The sequence below is a fragment of the Myotis yumanensis genome, unplaced genomic scaffold (assembly GCF_028538775.1).
Source record: "Myotis yumanensis isolate MYYU_CA2020_CCGP unplaced genomic scaffold, mMyoYum1.0.hap1 SCAF_5, whole genome shotgun sequence".
Taxonomy (NCBI): Eukaryota; Metazoa; Chordata; class Mammalia; order Chiroptera; family Vespertilionidae; genus Myotis; species Myotis yumanensis.
Genome location: NW_027223756.1, coordinates 34,278,392 through 34,298,997, shown reverse-complemented (window position 1 = coordinate 34,298,997; position 20,606 = coordinate 34,278,392). Strand labels below are relative to the sequence as shown.

General features: G+C 46.6%; 1 protein-coding gene across 1 annotated transcript in view; it reads right to left on the bottom strand.

Annotated features, from left to right (window-relative positions):
* Positions 1–1,810, bottom strand: part of FSTL4 (follistatin like 4) — a 327,977-nt gene extending 326,167 nt beyond the window's left edge. Inside the window, exon 1 of the mRNA XM_070415004.1 lies at positions 1,675–1,810. The gene's annotated coding sequence lies outside the window, so the exon portion shown is untranslated. The remainder of the gene's footprint in view (positions 1–1,674) is intronic.
* Between the last annotated feature and the right edge of the window lie 18,796 nt (positions 1,811–20,606).

Sequence of the window (20,606 nt, the reverse complement as noted above, 5' to 3'; positions counted from 1 at the left end):
AGCCACACCACACATTCCCTTGGCCATTGGCTTCCTAGGTGAGCCCTCCACCTGACCACTGCCCAGACCCGGAGCTGGTCCCAGGCCACCCCAGGATTAAGAGGACACTGTTAAAAGTCAGCTTTGGCTTTCCCTCAAGCCTGATAGTAGAAAAATAGGGACTCTTGAGAAAAGTCAGAATTTCTTCCCCATCCCCCTTTTCCCCTCACAGATGGTAATACAGGCCCATTTCTGGGGCACTCATCAGTAGTTGCCGTGCCACCTCCTCTTGAAATTCTATTTGTCTTTGTCTCACAAAATGTGGATGGATGCTTGTATCTCGGGGGCCCATCTAGTACGGTTCCTGGTGCACACACAGCATTGCAACAAATTTACCAAGGTTTCAGACCAAAGCTACTGGCACTGCTTTTCCCTCGCCAGAAACCTCGGCGAAAGCGACACCTAGAGGGGAGAGGAGGAGAGGCTGTGGAAGCGCTATTCATCAATGTCGGGCACAGTTATCAGGAGCCAGCTAGGCTGGACAGCTCATGGGGACCAACTCTCTGGGCGATGGATGGATGATACACACCTAGTAGGGCTCCACTCCGCCGGCCCCCAGGCACTTCCAGCGGGCGGACACGCTGCACGGGTGCCTGCCACGTGCCGGGCATTGAGAGAAACCCCACTACTGCCAGCGGGTTTCTGCCCTTTCTGGAGCGGAAGGTCCAGAAGTCCTCAGGTGGCAGGCCTCGGGGTAATGCGCCCCGGGCGCCCCTGTGTCAGCTGAAGGGAGTCGCAAAGGCTCGCGCGGCTCTCACCCCAACTCCAGGCTACACGCTCCCAAAGCGGAGCGTTCTGCCTGGCGTAGCCTAGTCCCCCGAAACTTGGAACGGGTTTCCTTCGCTAGCGCAGAGAGAGGCAGAGATCACCCACAGTGCGAGGTCTCTTAGGACCAGGCTCACTGCCTGGGCGCCCCCAAAACAAAATGCTCCCTAGTGACTCCCCAGCTGGGAACACGGCTGCACGCTCGGAACTGCGACCAGCCCCGCAGAACGAGAGCTGCAGGCTGCCCTGGGCCGGCTTCAGTCCCGGGTCCCTCCTCCCCGGCCTCCCGCGCCGAGCCCACCGCTCAGCCCCAGACGCTGGGAGCTCGGGGAAGTGAGGGCCAGGCGAGTTTCGCGGGCCCCTGAGCTGCAGCGAGGAGACGCAAGTTTCCCCGCAAAGCTGGAGGGAGGGGGGCGTGAGCACGGGGCCAAGGGCACAGGTCCCAGCCGAAGGGCCGCCGCTCGCCTGACTCGCCGAGGCCGCTAGGGGTCCTGAGCCCAAGAGCGGCGCCTGCAGGGTCTCAGGCCCGCGCGGGCTGCGGGCTCGGCCCCAACTGTTCTGCGCCGCGCTCGGCGCGCCACCAGATCACTCCGGTCCTTCCAGCAGACGTGGGCCCCAAGTCTCGGCGCCCCAGCCTTTACCCCGAGTCCCGGCCCGGGCCGGGGTAGCCCTGCCAAGCCCGCGTTCCGAGATCCCGTGCCCGCCGCCCGCCAGGCGGGCAAACTTGGCTCTCCCGGCACGGGCTGGGAGGACAAGCGGGCGCCCGCCCCGGCCCTGCGAGAAGACGCAGACCCGCGGGCGCAGGGACCCGGACGGGGTGCATCCCGGCGTCGGTGGCGGCGGCTTGGCACCCTCCCCGCTCCCGCGTACCTGAAGCAGCTGGGGCCGAAGGAAAGCCCAGGTGGCCGGACTCCCACTCGCGGGAGCGCCCCGTGGCGGCAGCGGTAGCGGCGACCCGGCTCCGCGTGCGGTCGGTCTCTGTGGCTGTTGGCGGGTCCTGGGCGCCCTGGAGGTTGTCGCGGCTCCAGCTCTCCGAGCCACCGCTGCCCACTGCTGTGCCACCGCCGCCGAGGCTGCCCTATTTCTGCCGCCGGGACCGGAGCCCGTGACGTCACCCTCGCGGCCCCGCCTATCCAATCGCAGCCACCTGTGCGCGCAGCCAGCCGCCCGCCGCTCTGAGCCGCGCGGGGCCGCAGCAGGTGCGCAGAGCTTGGGGCGCGCACGCGGGCCGCGAGGACTCAGCGCTCCAGGGCGACCCATGCACCCGCCGCGGGACGGAGTAGCTCCGGCCCCTGGCTCGCGGGAGCCTGGCAGGTGACAAGCCCCCTGACCCGCCAAAACACCCCTCCTCACCTCTCCTCCCGGCTCCTTCTGGGGCTGGATTCACCGAGGCCGTGCGCTCAAGAAGCACAACTAACTGGCCATATAGCGTGTAGAGTCCGGGCAGTACCAGACCCAGAGCTGTCCCTGGAGGCAGTCAAATGACACTCCCCCTCGCTGAGAGCCAACGACCTGCGAAAAGGCAGTTTGATTACTTTTCTCTCTTCCGAATCTGCCCTCTCCCAGCTGCAGAATCTTACAAAATCTTGGTCACAGAGGGGCAGTCCCAGATGATGACATTTGCTTAGCTTGGCCAAGCTGTGACCAGAAGGTCTTCCTTCTCCTTTACAACCAAACGTTTTTGCAGCTGGGGCCCCATCCTCAAGCCTGGGGCTCCCAACCCTTTCTGGATCCCTCTTCAACACCCACAACTTTTTTTTTTTTTTTTTTACTAAACCAATCTTTATTAAGATTTAAGTATTTGCATTTTTCCAGTGCAACCAAGCAGTTGTTTTGCTTTTGTTAATTGGTCTAGAGATCGATCTTGAAGCAGAAATAAACTGGAAACATCTTTGTAACAACTAGGGCCCCCCACGTGGTCATACTGTAGTCCCAAACTGGCCTCAATAAGAGGGCACCCCAGCCCAGGCCAGGCTGGTGGTGATGGATGGGCAGGGGCCTCTTTGGGGGACTGCCCCTGCTCTGGCTGTGTGGACACGGGGTGACTCTGACTTAAGGGAGCAGTGTCTTGTCCATGCCCTGTGATAGCTCCTGGCCTGGAGCAGGGGCAGAGGGGCTTTTCTGAGGATAAACATAGTCAAATCTCAGCAGAAGGGCAAGGCCACCAGGCTGATGTGGAGGGAGAGGCATTACATTCACTCTTTCCTTCCACAGACGTTTACGGAGCCCTCCCATGCACCAGGCACTGTGCTAGGTGCTGAGGAGAGCGAAGTGGATGGGCCACAAGGCCTCTGCCCTCACACAGGTTTTGGTTTGGGATCCAGCCCTCCCTCCACCGCTGCCCAGCTGGCAACCCCGAGTCACTCATATGTCTGCTAGAGGCATCAGTTCCCCCATCTGTAAAATGGGGGGCTGGGTGAGACCTGGGTGACTTCCAGTTTGCGGTGACTTTCCACATGGCTATCGTGATTTAGTCTCAGAAGAGTAAGGCCTACTCCCTCCTCAGTGCCCCTCGGGCCTTGGGAGGTATGATGCTCTCTCAGATTTTATCTTTGCCAAGGCCACCATGACTGACCTTCAAGGCGTGGGGGCAGATTCTCTACAGCTGAATCAAGAAGGGGATGGCACTTTCTATATTGGGAAAAATAGAAGAAAGACTAAAAGGCATTAAAGGAAGCAGGGCGATTTGGAAACACACTGTATCCCCCTTTGAAGTGTAATTCTAAGTCCTGGTCAAGATGGTGCCCCACAGCTCAGCGGCTGAGTTCATCTCCCCTCCCACACTGTGAGTTCTTTGGAAAACCAGATCTCTGTTCTCAGCTCTGAACACAAAGTCCCTGGTTCAGCCTCATGGCCCTATTACATAACCCAGACAGGCCTGGGGGGAGGGGGGGGAGGGGAGTGTTTTTAATAACTCAGGGTCATATGTAAGTCAGGGTCTGCAGATTGAACAAGATCAGAAATAGCCCTGTTTACTGTGGGGAACAGGGACTGGACTTCCACAAACTTCCTCTGCTTCCCAAAGAAGAGGGAGAATGTAGCTGCTACAAACCAGATGTACAGGATATCCCTGGAGATGATGCTAACATCTGAAGTGAGCTATTGTGGCTACTGTGCATAAAGTAAGAGTGGAATTAAAAGTCACCTTGGAATAAAAAAGGTGAAGTGTGAATGATGAAATCAAACAAGCCTACGGGGAAATGGCATCAATGCCAGCAGACCTTTGCACCTCTTCGTATTGCTCTAAATAGGCTGGCTTTCACACAGCGATTTTCAGAATTTGCTTGAAACCCTGCTTCAGAACTTGAAGGAATACTGATATTCTCAGTAGCCAACTAGGATGCTTCGAAATGAAATTTTAAAAAAAGGGTTAAGTTTCAACTTCAAACAATTCAGTAAGTTTGGAATGGGAAAGCTAACAGGAAACACAAGTTCAGATGACTAACCCCAACCCCCACTCTAGGTTATTGGTGAGAGATCTAGTCAGGCAGACTCGGAGACACATAAAAGGTAGTTATCAATACACACACACACACACACACACACATATATAATCAAAAGTTTAAAAATCATATATATATATACTTTAGTAGTTTTTAAACTTTTACAATTTCTCTTCTTAATACAAACACAACCATATGATCAAAACTGCTGCCAAGCAACGTGTCTCCTACAGATCATTTCAAACTGAAGCAGAGGTGACATGCAGCCCACCGTGGATCAGGGGAGAGTAGGGCACCTCCTCCCGATTCAACCAGAAGTTTCCTGACACGAGCTATGAGTCAGGTCCACCCTGGGCTGCTCAGACCGTGCCCAGAAGTACCCACTAGAAGCCAGGCCAAGAGGTCATGTACGAAGGTCCGAAAAGGCAGGAAACGGTCTTCCTTGTCTTCCATAATTTAGCATTCTGCTACCTGTCCAAAAAAGTCTTAGTAAATCTTCAGACCAAACCATGAAGGTGACTGAAGAAGCAGGTTGAGTCTTAGGAGAGCCCTGGGCTGGAGGCTCCGGCACTGGCTCCCTTCCTTGCTGCCCCTCTCTGTCTGGGTGAGTCTGGGTGAGACTCGCCCTTTCTGGGCCTTGTTTCCTCATCTCTCAGTTAGTTTGGAATGAGAAAGCTAAAAGGAAACACAAGTTCAGGTGACTAACCCCAACCCCAGAGTGGTTGGGGTGGGTGGAGTGCGAGGCAGTCATACTAACTGAACTTCTAAGGCCATTTTCAATGATGCAAGTCTATGCCTTTATTTTGCTAGTATCTATACAAATTAGGGCTTCTCCAATCAAAAAAAAAAGAGCTATGAAACTAAAGGTTTTCCCTAAGTCTAATATAAATGCCGATTTCTTAAATAATGATTCATTTAGCCATCTAGAAATTAAGCGAATATAGGCAACTAATGCAGAATTCTCGACCTAAAAATCACACTCAGAAATAATTTTCTAACGAATTTAGGAGAAAAGTAGCCAGCATGGAGATCAGTAAGGTATCAATTCAATAGGTAAGTGAAATTTGGGGAAGTTTTCAAGGCAACAAAGAAGTGGTGCAGAGTAAGAATTTTAATTAAGAAGTTGGGATGAAAGAGGTGATGGACAGGGAATTATGAATGGTCAAAGTGGAGGGAGATGAACAATAAAACCCTTCCCCATAGTATTGTTTCCAGAGACAAAACACCTCCATCCACCTCCCAGGGGATTGATGGTACCAGGGGCCTAAGAAAGGCCCTAGTCACAGGAGGAAGTGAAGTTGGACTGCTCTCAGAATTCCACATGCACGGAAAGGATTTGCGACCAGAAGGCCAGGCCTCCAAACCACAAAGCACCACATCCTGGTCTAAGCCATGAAGCTCCCATTCCCCTTTCAGGAACTGGCTGAGTGGAGAACAGGGGCCCGGCTCTGGCCAACGAGAGGTGAGAGAGAGTCTGCCAGGGAGATAAAGCGATGCTTGGGAAGAGATGGTGTCTCTTTTCCCTCTCGATATCCTCATTAATGACAAGGGACCCCGAGACCTACTAGTACACACACCATCTTGTTACCCTGAGAGCAGCCAAGCTGACCGATGGAAGGTGGTGGAGGAGGGAGCGGGAAAGAAGCTGGAACCTTAATGGCCTGCTGAGATGAGCTGCCGAAATCACCACTCAGACGCTGCCCGACCTCGACATTCCTATTTTCCTCATGACTTGCATCAATCGAGTTGAGATTTTCTGTGACTTGAAGTAGAAAACATACCAAATGAGAAAGAAGCTAAAATATAAATAAAAACCTCATGCATTATTGGACCAGCCTCTGACCCACAGCATGGGAGACAGGAACTACTAATGTTGTCACCATTTCACTTGGTTTGTCCAAGAAACCTAGGCTCGATCAAAGGTTGAAGTCTCTTACTCTGGCTGGTGTGGCTCAGTTGGTAGGAGCGTCATCCCATACACCAAAAGGTTGCAGGTTTGATTCCCGGTCAGGACACACACCTAGGTTGTAGTTCCATCAACCGATCAATGTTTTGTTTTGTTTCTCTCTCTCTCTTCCTCTCCTTTCCCCTCTCCGGTAAGGATTTAAAAAAACAACACAAAAAACAAGGTTGAAGTCTCCTGACTCCAATCCAGTGCTCAGACATGTTGTAATTGTCAGTTATGAAGAATATTTAATTAACCAGGATTCTATATTTCCTAACTGCCCTAGATAAAAGACAGTGGACACATTACTGTATAGGAGGCTTTAAAGCTGCTGAATGCAGGCACACCCGTCAGCACTGCCTAGCCATCTGTGACTTGCAAATGCCTATCACCATAACCTTCCTCAAAAGATTTTTAAAACTGATTTTGCCATTTTTGTGTGGCATGTGACAAAGGAGTGACTCAAAGTTTTAAACAAATTATTTGAGAGTATCATATTAAGTATTGTATTCTAAAGTTTGTTCTAATGCAATGATTAATATTTATAATATATAAAATGTCCACTTTGTATCATTTAACAAGTGTACGATGTTTAACTTTTATTAAATTATATCAGAGAAAGCATAATTTTCTGAAAAATACACTAAAAAATGATGTCATATCTGGTTTGGGGACTGAATATATACTTGAAAGTACATTGGGATTTAACTCCATGACATAGCAGCAAGTATAGGCAAACACTGTTTTCCAAAAGTTGATGTCTGAATTATAGAATTTTATGCTTAAAAACACTACAGTTTCATTTTTTGTAGCTTTTATGTTTTGTTTATAGATGACTGGAAGGGAAAGATTCCAGGCCGCTATTTGCACGCATTCTGCAAATAGCACATGTGGGTGTGGGCAGAGACTTTATTCTCAATAAATGAAAAGCAAAATTGGATATAATTGTCACTCTATTTTCTCTTCTTAACACTGTTTTTGAAGTACCAAAGACATCTTGATGTTTTATATAAGGATTTTTTTTTTTTTAGGAGATGAATGCCATTTACAGATAGGTGAAGGTAATTTTGAAGTAAGATTGTAGTCTTACCATGTTTTGCTCTTAATTATTTTGTATTTCATCATTGGGTTCCTTATGTTTCTAGTCTTTAAATACAATCTATTGTGGGCACAAATCAAACATATGTAACTAAGAATAAAAATAATGTAAAATGTAACAGTATCAACCATCCCAATGCTGTTCAGCCCAGAGACAGACTGAGTGAGCGAAACATGAGCACCTTCGTCTGACCTCCACCTAACCTCTGTGTGTGCTCACCTGTTACACTGAGAGGTTCACAGTCTCTTGTTATAAATGAGGGGAGGGGGGAGGGAAAAATAACATCTCACTTACTGATATTTTAATGTAAACCTTTCATTGTGAACATATTAGAGATTCACATACCGTTGTAAGAAGTAGCCGAAACCGGTTTGGCTCAGTGGATAGAGCGTCGGCCTGCGGACTGAAGGGTCCCAGGTTCGATTCCGGTCAAGGGCATGTACCTGGGTTGCGGGCACGTCCCCAGTAGGAGATGTGCAGGAGGCAGCTGATCGATGTTTCTCTCTCATCGATGTTTCTAACTCTCTATCTCTCTCCCTTCCTCTCTGTAAAAAATCAATAAAATATATTTAAAAAAAAAAAAAAGAAGAAGTAATACAGAGCGACCACCTGCACCCTTTACCCACTTTCCTCCAATGGTAACATCTTGCAAACCTTTAGTACAATATCCCAACCAGGATATTGACATTGATACAGTCAAGATACAGAACCTTTCCATCACCACAAAAATCCCACTTGTAGGCCTTTTTTTTGCTTGTTTGTTTTTGCTGGAAATTTTATATCATTTATATATTCTTTTTATTGTTGTTGTTGTGTTGATCCTCACCTGAGGATATTTTTCCCATTGATTTTTTATTTTTATTTATTTATTTACTAGTGGCCCGGTGGATGAATTTATGCACGGGTGGGGTCTAGCCAGCCTGCCCTGATCAGGGGAGGGGACAGGGGAGGTTGGCCTGCTGGCCCTGCCCCCAATGGGGGGGGGGCTGATTGGGGCTGGGGCTGGCGGGGGAGGGGTCCTGGGAAGTTGGCAGGCCGGCCTCACCCCCATCAGGACAGTTGGCCAGCCATAGTGCTCATCATAGCAACCAGTTGTTCTGGTCATTCCGGTCGCTTGGCTTTTATATATATATATATATATATTTTTAAATCTTTTTTGTTGAAAATATTACATAGGTCTTCCTTTCCCCCCTCCATTAACCTCTTCCAGCCTGCTCTCATCTCCAACTCTGCCCTCACCACCCCATTGTCTGTGTCCCTGAGTTATGCATATATGCATACAAAGTCATTGATTGATCTCTTCCCACCAACCATTTGTAGACCAATCTCCCTTCCCTCTGCCCCTCCCTCCTCATCCCTAACCCCTGGAAACTATTCATCTGTTCTCGTTTCTATAATTTTGTCATTTTAAGAATATGAAAGGAAAGGATACAATATGTAACCTTAGGCTTTTTTTCACTCAGCCTAATAAACTCGAGATTCATTCAAGTTGCTGCACATATCAATAGTAGTTCCTTTGTATTACTGAATAATATTCCATGATCTGGAAGTACCACATTTGTTGAATCACCTGGGTTGTTTCCATTTGGGGCTATTACAAAAAAAGTTGCTATAAACATTTGTATACAGGTTTTTATATAAATGTAAATTTTCATTTCCCTGGGATAGATGCCCATGAGTGCTCTTGCTGGCTTGTATGATAGTGACATGTTTAGTTTTTGAATAAATGGCTACACTATGTTCCAGAGTGGCTGTTGTACTTTATATTCCCACCAGTGATGCATGAATGATTCCTGTTTCTGCCTCCTTGACTGCATTTGCTGGTGTCACTATTATTTCGGTCATTCTGATAGGTGGGTATCTCATTGTGGGTTTATTTTGCATTTCCCTAATGGAAAGTGATGTTGAACATCTTTTTATGTGCTTACTTGTTACCTGTATACTTCTCTGATTAAAAGTCTCTTTATGTCTTTGGCCATTTTGAAATCAAATTGCTTGATTTTATTACGGTTTAGTTTTAAGAGTTCTTTATAATATCTCAATAATAGCCCTTTAGCTTGTTTTTTTCATCCTCCTAATAGGGTCTTTTGCAGAGCAAAGGTTTTTAATTTTGATGCGATCAGATTTATCAAGTTTTCCTTTTTATAGCTCTTACATTTAATGTCAAGTCTAAATCCAAGATCCTAAATATTTTCTCCTATTTTTTATAAAAGTTTAATAGTTTTACATTTTGTAATTCAGTTTGTCACCCATTTTGCGTGAAGTTTTGTGCAAGGTCAAGGACTTTTGAGTGCCTTTTTTTTCTCTCTAAGAATTTCCAATTGTCCCACCTCATTTGTCAAAAATCAGTTGGGCAGGAATTGCAGAGGGCCCTATAAAGCCAAAACAATCCTGTAAAAAGAGATTGAAGGAAAAACAAGTTGGAAAACTCAAACTTTCTGATTTTAAAACTTACTACAAAGCTGCAGTAATCAAAACAGTGAGGTGCTGGCTTAAGGATAGACATATAGACCAATGGAATAGAACTGAGAGTCCAGAAACATACATGCATGGCCAATTGACCTTCAACATGGGTCCCTAGAATATTCAGAGGAGTGCCTCTCTCTTTTCATCATCTCTGACTGCCCAGGGCCAGGAGGTCCCACAACAAGAGGAACAGTAAGCTTTCATCTACCAGCTCATGTGCTACCAGCCCAAGGTTGAGCCTGGGTGGTGAACAAACTGGTCACCCCATGCTCACCCCACCCATGGTGACCTTCCCCACAGACTCTGAAGGGTCAGCACCAAGACATTCCCAGCCCCATTCTCCTTGCCCAGACTCTCTGTGAACCAAGAGAAGAGTCAGAACTGACTGTTTAGAACAAGAAGAAAGAATCTGTACTGTTTCCAACTAACATGAAAATGCAGGCCCCACTCACCTCCAGCACAGGTATGTTAAGCAAACACAAAGCGACAACAGGCACGGTGCGATGACAGAGGAGCCCACGGTTATCAGAGTGACAAGGTGAGCCTGGCCCACCTGCCATTTGTTAAGGCTTTTTCACTCTGATGATGCATGAAATTATCCACCTGACGGAGCTGTGCCTATGCCCATGCCACCTTGCACAACACACATCCTCTCATTATCCCCTTGGTCACAAATCCCCCAGAGCGGCGTGATATTAATGAGAGTCTCATAAAATCTGGGGGACTAGTCATCCCTGGTGCCCTGTGAGAGTGAAATTGCCATTCACAGCCACATAAATCACTGCGTGTCAATCTCTACTTCGTTGTCACACCTTGGCGAGCCACCCATGGCCTCCAAGATGTAACAGGGTTTCTAGGACAGCAGACTCTGCTGCTGTCGGGGACACCTTGTACCCAGCTTCAAAGCAAGGCCAGAGTTTAGCTCTAATTATCCCAGCATGCCCCGGGCTCTGAGACCGCCTAACAGGGCGAAGAAAGGAGCAGGGTGTTCACATCAGGGGAAGCGCTAAATGTGGAGCGACGGCCTGATTCAGTGCACAGCTGTAGTCCTTTTTGATTTGTTCGTAATTTTCTACACTACTGCTTCCAATTTGATACTGTCTGGGCCTAGGATGACAAAAAGAGTGGGATAACAGATGATGAGCTCAAAATACTGCACGCAATCATAGTCACCCTGCATGTATGTACAATCAATATGTCACTTGGAAGAGGGACCACTGGCCGCCGGGCAATGTCGGGAATGTAAAATGTCACAGAATTCGCAATGTGTTTCTTATGTACTTAGGAGCTGTCACCATAGCTGCCTCTTGCTCTGGAGGGGAAACAGGCTTAATGTTTCACAACCAGTGGCCTTAGACGAATGAATTAAAAGTCCAAAAGGAGTACTGGCAGGGCTTCCCGGCGACCCTGCCTGCTTTGGGTGCAGGCGTGCTGTGCTCGGCTGTGCAGGTTACGCACTGCACGACTCCAGCAGGCAGCTCCATAGACTGCGCTGTGAGACTCACCTCCCGGCTGGGGAAGTCATTTCCAACACCCATATGCAGCCGCCTGGGGCTGGTTGAGCAACGTGGAGTTCATATTCCTAGGGGCTCACAGGGTGTCACAAAAGTGGATCAGAGAGACCCAGCCACACTGTGCCCACACTGAGAGCCTGGGAAATCCATGTACCGACCCACAGAATACGGTCGGGTACAGTTACCTGTCTGTTACCAGGCTCAGCAGGGCAGGGGCCATTCCCTTCCTTCTAGATACTCTGGTTAATAAAGCGGCCATTTAGAAACTTGCATGTGTACCCATTTCTTAATTATTTGCATATTATTAAAACTCCCTAAACTTGACAACACCTTTAAACATGATCTATCTTTGCCTAGAGCAGTGGTTCTCAGCCTTCCTAATGCCACGACCCTTTAATACAGTTCCTCATGTTGTGGTGACCCCCAATTTCATTGTTACAAATTGAACATAATTAAAGCATAGTGATTAATCACAAAAACAATATGTAATTATATATGTGTTTTCCGATGGTCTTAGGCAATCCCTGTGAAAGGATCGTACGACCCCCAAAGGGGTCGCGACCCACAGGTTGAGAACCGCTGGTCTAGAGGCACTTCAGCAAAAGTTTTAGGAAGACGATGCTATAACATATATCACAGTATAAGCTTTTAAATATCCTGTAGCACTTCTACTCCTAAGAATTAATCCAATAAAAATAAGTTAAAGCCCTATCCAGTTTGGTTCAGTGGATAGAGCGTTTGCCTGTGGACTGAAGGGTCTCCGGTTCAATTCCAGTCAAGGGCACATGCCTGGGTTGTAGGCTCAATCTGGGGTGTGTGCAAGAGGCAGCTGATCAATGATTCTCTCTCATCATTGATGTTTCTCTCCCTCTCCCTCTCCCTCTCTCTCTCTAAAATCAATAAAAAACATATTAAAAAAATAAGTTAAAGTATACAAATATATTTGCACATTTGTGTGTAAATTATATAGAGAGATGTGTGTGCATACACACAGATACACTAAGATGTTCATTGTAATATGATTTTAATAGTAAACATAAAGGAAATTGTTTGAATGTATGCTAATAAGGATTTGCTAAATGAATTCAGGTATGTGCATAAAATAAAATACTATGGAGCCTTTAGAATAATCCACTATAGCTATTTGTACGTGTAGAGGACATGTTTTTTTCTTTTTCCTGCATTTCCAACAGCTTTTGAAGGCCAGAAACCCCACTCTCCTCCCAGCCTCCTTTGCAGCTAGGACACAGAAATATAATCTGGTCCCACCAATGAGACAGGGCACACAGACTTCAAACAGGAAGTGAGGAAGCCAGCTCAGAGAGAGGGAGCGTTTGCTAGCAAGGAGAGAGGTTGAGACAGCCCCCTTGTGCGAGGCCGAGTTTCTGACACAAAAGTGGTATCAGTACTAGTGGCAGGAGCGGTTTCACCAAAATGGGTTCCCAGCAGAGCCACCTGCAGCTCTTGGGCTTCCTGGGGGCATTTTCTCATCAGGACAGCTCTGCAGGGTGGGTTTGGCCATTGTTCTGGAAAGCAGGGCTCCAAGCCTACCTCTTGGACCCCCAGTACCTCTGTGAGCTGCCCCTCTCCTTTGGCAAGCTGCTTTTCTTCTTCAGGAGCGAAATCAGCTTCCACTGCCTGGAAAGACATCCATGATACAGGTATCCTTGACTCTGTCATTTCAGCTGTGTAATAACCACACTTCTGTAACCACATGGAGGGCCCCTGAGCCCCTGCTCAAGTGCCAGCTCGAGGCCTCCAGAGCTCAGCAGAGGGAAGCATGTTTGAGTTGTGCAGGGTGACCCTGACTGCTGGCCCCTAGTACAGGTTAAGGAGTGTGGCCGAGCAGTTTGTAGAATTACCTTGAATATTTTATTGCATCATGCCCTTGTTGTCTTATAAAAATGAATGATAAGAAATCGAAATGTTATTTACAACATGAAGATAAGTTCTCACATGCTTAATAAAATTGAAACAAAGAAATCACTGGTGCACTACAAGGAGTTTTAAACTTGTGGACTTCATGTTCAAGTGAAAAGTATAAGAAGAAATTGCAAGAATGTGAATGAGATGCCAAAATAATTTTAAGGTTTCTAAAACTGTAATCACCTTAGAAAATGTATGTCGATTATTTACTTTCACATATTTAACTTTTGAACATTTTTTTCAGAAATGTCGATGTGTGAAAGCAGGAGAGCGCCCGTATATTCTAAAGTAAAATAAACAGGATACAGGAGACCCCAGCTTTAACACATTCGTGTAGGTATGTGTATGAAATAGACATCGAAAAAATCTATTCTTAGACATATACCCTGCCAGCTCTTAGAAGGTGTTAACTCTGTGGATTAAGAGTTTGAATCATCTCAAATTATAATCGTCTAAACCAGTGGTTCTCAACCTTCTGGCCCTTTAAATACAGTTCCTCATGTTGTGACCCAACCATAAAATTATTTTTGTTGCTACTTCATCAGTAATGTTGCTACTGTTATAAATCGTAATATAAATATCTGATATGCAGGATGGTCTTAGGTGAAAGGGTCGTTGGACCGCCAAAGAGGTTGCGACCCACAGATTGAGAACCGCTGGTCTAAACCCTTAAAGATATTTCCATTGTGAAGAAAAAAAAATATGAGGGTTCTAGAACTTTCCAAGACCTGGGGCCACTGTGTGGGCACAAGCCCCAGACGCTGGGCCTCAGGAGACCCCTGTCCTCTCCTTGATCCTCCTTCAGGCTGATGTGTGGTCTCGTGCCTGCCACACCATCCCTTTGGGCCTTCCGTCTTGATCCCTAAAATTAGGAGGCTGACACACAGCCTCATGGTGGCCCTTTAGAGATCTTTGCATTGAGCTGAGGGCTCATCCCACAATCCAGGGGAGAGCAGCAGGGCACCCACCAAACGGGTGCCCCTCCCAGAGAGCTATCAATAGACACAGGAGCTAAACCCTGTCTTAAGAAAAACTGCTTAACAACGTAGTACAGCATGAACAAGTCTAATTGATTGTCCTGTTTAATCAAGAGAGAGCCTGCCCCAAAGGCAGCGTGGGCCACAGAGCTCAGAAGGATCAGAGAGAAGAGAGCGAAGCTGGCATTGCCCCACGCATAGGAGGGCAGTGAGGGCCCGGCAGCAACACAAGGGGGACAAAACAGCCCGCACAGAAGACCCAGGACAGAAGGACGCTGTTCTTAGGTTACTGCTGTGCAGGGAGATAACTTTTTCTCTCTAACTTCTAATACTTATTTTATTCTTCTAGCAAATAAAAAATATTTCCTAAGTTCAAGTGGTTATCAAAATAAAAGGACGGTATTGCGACGGATAAAGGTGTTGTGCTTTCTAAGACACGTCCTCCCAGGGACCGCAGGGATGTGCTTTGCCAGAAGGAAAGAGCGCTCACTCCACTCAGATGCCTGCGTGTCCAGGGGACGTGTGTAATCTGCTTATGGCTGGAGCAGCCCTTCTGGTCACTAGAGTTCCGGTTTTCGGCTGTGCTGAAAAAGACCATCCCAGGCCTTATCCTCTCCTTTGTTCCAACATGCAAGTAAAAAGTGAACGTTTTCTTTTTCCTTTCGCCCTGTGGCAGGGCAGAGATTGAGCTGCGAAGCCGCCGTGGAATCAAAGTTCTTGCTGAAACCCTCTCCCTGACCCCTGGTAATGTCTTCGAGGGCTTCAGCCCTGCTTTGCACACGTCTCTGGGAAAGTGTCCAGGAAGAGACAGCAAGCCAAAGGCCCCGAGGTGGGGAACATACTAGCATGTTCTAGAAACGCAACAAAGTCCAGTATAGTTGGAATGAAGTCAGAGCGATAAGGAAGACCAGGACTTACAGGGCTTAGGGGTCATGGTAAGGTCTTGGGATTTATTCTGTAATGAGAAGGAACCTGCTGGTTGAAGGCAGTGGGATGCCATGAGCTAATTTAAGGTTTGGTGTAAGTCTCTCTGCCTATTAGTAGGAAACAGCCTGGCAGGGGATTGAGGGAGAGCAGAGAGACCAGTTACTAGACTGCTGTATTCTTCTAGGCGAGCAATGAAGATGGGCCATGTGATCCCTTGGAGATGGAGAGAATAGTTTGGTGCTATAACTGTCAAGAATGGATGGATTTGGGGTATGAGAGAAAGAAAGCCGTGCGTTAAGGAGGGCACCAAGATTTTAGGCTTGTGTAAGCGAGTGAATGTGGTGCCACCTGTTGAGATGAGAAGATGAAGGGGGCTGAGGAAGACAGCAGGCTAGGGATGAAACTGGGAAATGCCCTCCCACTCCCTTCACAGTCTCAGTAAAATCTCCTGCGACTCAGAAAGCTATACCACTTTCTGTTGTTTAGGAAACCTATGAAAGGTATTTTGGTTTACACAAAGGGGGGCTGGGACTATTGGTCAACTAGATCCAATTCCCTTGATATCACACACCACACAACGCACCAATGCACAGAGAACACCAGTAGAAGGGGGGTCTTCTAGATGAGACATTTGTCCTCTCTTCTATGTTCAATAGCGCACAGTACACTGAAGCTTCCATTGTTTGGGACCTAATTGAATAACATCTACACTCCACCCAGTTGGATCTACCATCCACTCGTCATGGTCCAGACCTTCCTGGAAGCTCCATGAGAAGATACAGGACAGGCAATGGTTGAACGATATATCCTGAATGCCTGAACAGTCCACTACTTACCAAACACTCCACTAAACTCTTTTATGGTTGAGGTCAGTCACCTCACTATATTGAGTTCTGTAAGTGGACCATCCCTCCTGTTCCTCCCCCCCACCCCCAGCGACTCCCCAGGGGTTTTATTTGGATTATAAAACTATCCACAGTCTGAAGTCCTATGCCAGAAATGGGTTCATACATCCACACATGACCCTCATCTCCTGTGAGTGTAAGAACATGCTGCTTAGTCTTTGCATAACACACACACACACACACACACACACACACACACTCATACCCCAGAGTACATGCGTGGTGAGTCAAGGTGTAAGTTATTAGCGCAAGAAGGGCCTTTGATGATGATACAGCTCAGCCTCCCCACTGTAGGTGGGAAACCCATAGTGGATGAAGGGAGGGGAAGCAATGCTAAAATCTCCTGCAGTCAAACCGACTCTCGGACTCACAGTTCACACAGCGTTTAGTCACTGAGGTCTCCTCTCCCCAGCAGACACACTCTCTGAGATGAAGCTCACCACAGGCACCCCAGCCAAGTCGGAGGCCTCCAGAGACCCACCACTCCTGGGTCCCAGGAAACGCCCCTGTTTGAACACTAGCCCTGGAAATCCCTCAGAAAGTCCCCCCTCTGCTGCAGCTCAGCCTCCGAGTAGCATCTTCTCTCTCCTGCTGGGGATTAGCTGTTCTGCATCTTGGGCAGGAAATGAGTTCTTTGCTGTTTATTGTGGTCAAATCCTGAAATGAAGTCAACATAGCAGTTAAGGCTGGATAAGCTGACGTCTCTTCATTAATTCATGAGGCACTTCACAGTCCACCACTGTCCAGCTGAGATTGACGGGAGCCGAAAAGGGAGTGCAAGTTAAATTAGGTCTGATAACTTCTGCTTAACCGGCCTGTCAGGGACCAGGAAGATTCAGCATCTATGATTTATTCCTATGTTAACCTCAACACGCACCCGCATACGCACACGTGCTGGCGTGGAGACGGCACTGGACTGCATTTCAGAGGCAATCCCAACAATTTGCAGAGTGAAATCAGAGAAAGGTCAGCACTGATGGGCCACCAGAGAAAGCTCATTATTCCCTTGTTTATTCCTTCATGCTTTCATTCATTTGTTTACTCCACCTTTCCCCATCCGCTTCTGTACTTCTTACCACGTCTTGTGCTGGACAGGAAGAAGATTCCAGGGAGGGCCTCAATGTACTCATGTCTAGGCAAACAGTCTGACAGTAATTTACCTGTATTTGAAGCAATTTCTAACGTCTCCAGCTCTGCCTCTCACAGGCCAAGTTGGCCTTATGCAAACCTGTTCTCTTCTCTCGTCTCATCTTCCCCACGCGCAGAAGGTAATACTGGAGTGCTCGATACCCCCAGCAGCCACCACTGACAGACGTGGTAGGTACTGGGCACTTACACTGGGTCCTCTACATGGATTGTCTTATGTAACCTCAGCACGGGTCTCTGATGTGGGTACGATTCCTTTGCTCTGTTTCCGTACCACAACCCTGAGGCTCAGAGAAGTCACACACCCTGCCGGTAGCTGCCAGGCTACAAAACAGGGAGGCTCCGCCCACGTGGTCTGGCTTCAGAGTCCCTGTTCTGGGCACAGTCCCGGGCACCGTCCTCACACACTGGCATCATCAGCCCTGTCTCTGGACCGCTCTGGGTCACAGTGGTCTCTCCCTGGACTCCCTGGCTCAGAAGCTAGCTTACACTTCCAGTTGATAAGAATTAATGATGGAATGGTTATGAGTCACAGAGAAGAGTTATTTGTTAAGATGGAGAGATCAGGGGGGACACAAGTTCAGAGCAATGGGTGGGAAAATCCGGAAGTCAGTTCTAGACATTTTTCTGTAGCAACTTTACAAGACTGGGGTCATCTCTGCTTTGAAAGTATTATTAAACACAGCTGTAAAGCCATCTGGAACTGGGGCTTTTTGGAAAGGTGATGATAATTCCATTTACGTTTCTCTAAGGGTTATGATTCTAAGACCTTAGGCCACTTTTAGCATGTTTATATTTTTCCAGAACTTTACCTGGTTCATCTAAGTATCCAATTTATGAGTGTCTAGCTGTCCCCACAGTCTCTCACTCCTGCTTTTTTTATTCACATTCCCTCCCCCTTTCTCTCTTCTATCAGTCTTCCCAGAGGCAGTTCTGTTTTGTTGGTCTTTCTAAAGCGCACTTTCCGTTTTGTTGATTTCCCATTTGTTTGTATTCTCTATATTTATTGATTCCCCCCCCCCCCCTTTATGTTCTTCCTTCTTCTTTATTTGGGTTTACTCTGTTTCTCTCTTTTGAACTTTACAAGTTGAAAGCTTAACTCTCTTGCTTGTGTTCTTCCTTGATTCCTACTATATTTAAAGCTATAAATTTACCTCTGGTACTGCCTTAATTTGACAGAGGGTACTTTCATTGCCATTCGTACCAGTAAGTCTTTAAGAGTTTCTCCTTGATTTCTTCTATAGCCCAATGATGTTTGGTAGAATTTTTTAAATTTCTAGACATACAGAGGTCTCAATTTTAATTTAATTGCATAATTGTCAGAAACATTGGGTTGTATACATAATGTTGATTCTTTTAAATTTACTACAGCTTTTTTGGTGGCCTACCAGATCATTTGTTTGTGTTTCTTCTATTTATGTATGAAAAAAGGATTTTGTTTCTTGGGACAGATACATATAATGACCATAATGTTCTATAGCTAATGATTTTTGCATGCTCAACTTCTAGTTTTTGAGAGGGTAATTAAAATCCTCAACTATGATTTTTTTTATTTATTATGTTATCCTAGATCTGTCAATTGTTACTTTATGTATTTTGATGTTATATTGTCAAGGATATACATGATTATTATATTTCTTGATATTTTATTTGTTTTACCAATATATCTTCATCTTCTAATACTTATGCCTTAAACTATTATTTCTTTCATGCTAAAATTACTATCTTGGCTTATGTTTGGTAAATCTTTTCCTATTTCTCCTTTCTGTATTTTTTTGTTTTTAAAATATGTACTTGTAGGCAATCCATTGCTTGGTGTGTTTTTTAGTTTTCATCTTCTTTTTAATTATTCACTCTATTACAGATATCCCCCTCTCTCTTCCTTTGCCTCCCTCGACCCTGCTCCCACCAGCCCCTAAGACTTCACCACATTATTGTCTGTTTCGGTGGGTTATGCATATATGCATATAAGTAATTTGGTTGCTCTCTCTCCTTCCTCCCACCCTTCCCCTCTGAAATCTTTCAGTCTGTTTCATTTGTCCCTTCCCCTGGTCCTATTTTGTTCCTCAGTTTATTTTGTTCTTTAGAGTCTGCATATAAATGAGATCATGTGATATTTGTCTTTCTCTGACTGGCTTATTTCACTTAGCATAATAATCTCTAGGTACATCCATGCTGTTGCAAAGGGTAAGAGTTATATTTTAATTTAATTAGAGAGTCTATATTTTTATGAATTTAAACTATTAATATTTATGTAATTCCTCCTACATTAATATTTATTCCTGCCTTTTTTATGTTTACAATTTTCCATATCTTCTATTTATTTCCTTCCCTTACTTTCCTATACTCTGTTGGGTAGATGGAGTTTTCTTCTGATTTGAAAATTATACAGTCCACATTTATTCTTCTAGTAGCTTTCCCGAAGTTATTAAGAAAAATAAATTTTCTCCTGTCAATGTCTTAAGCTCTCAATATGTAATTGTTCCTTCAGAAAAAAAGAAATTTCAGAGAACTAGACAAAACCACCCCAAAGTGAGAAAGGATGGGTAAAAGGAAGAAAGTAAATAAGGGAGCAAGAGGTCAGCAAGAAACAGAAAAAAGAGAGAAACAGGTAAGTCAAAAAAAGAAAGCGCTGGGGTCTGAGGAACAAAACCAGGAGTCCTGCACCACACCCAGCGCACCGGACGCAGACAGTGCGAGCTGTGGGCTCCATTCACTCCTTCCATGCAGCGTCCCCAGTCACTCCTGTCTTCCCTTGTCTGGGAACACATCACACATCATTGCATGATTATTTACCAAGCAGCCACTGTGTCCGAGGCCCTCCTTCGGGCCTGGGGGCAAAGCAGTGAACAAATGGACCCCCTACTTGCCCGCCTAGAGCCCACAGTCGAGATGAATAGTTTAGAAAGCAATTACAATAGAGTAGGGAAGTACAGGGCACCTTGGAGCATCCAGCAAAGGAAACCCGCCTGGCCTGTGGGAATCAGGGAAATCCCACCGAAGTGATATATAAGCTGATTGGAAGGCTATCACTCCTTCATCAATGGGTGCCAAGGGCAGAGGCTGGCCTTCACTGCTGCCCAGCTGATGGCCACTGGTCCTCTGCATTCCATGGAGCTGTGGGCGAAACACACCCCGACTGTGGTCAAGGCTGCGGTGCCAGCACTCGACCCAGAGCCCAGGTTCTCTCAGTACACGTGTCCAGAACTCACAAGGTCCCCACCCTGTCCCATCTCCGAGGCCACGTCAAGGGAACTGCAAACTGATGTCAATGTGGCCACTAGTTCCTGAGGTTCCCGCTGCTCTACCTCACCAATCTGCCCCGGCTCTGTCCTCATTTTCTTTTATGCACAATCACACTCACCAGATGAGACAGATCAAGGCAGGAGTCTGAGTTAGGAAATCTTTGAAAGAAAAACAGCCGTTATTACTGCCTCCAAAGACTAGAGTAAGT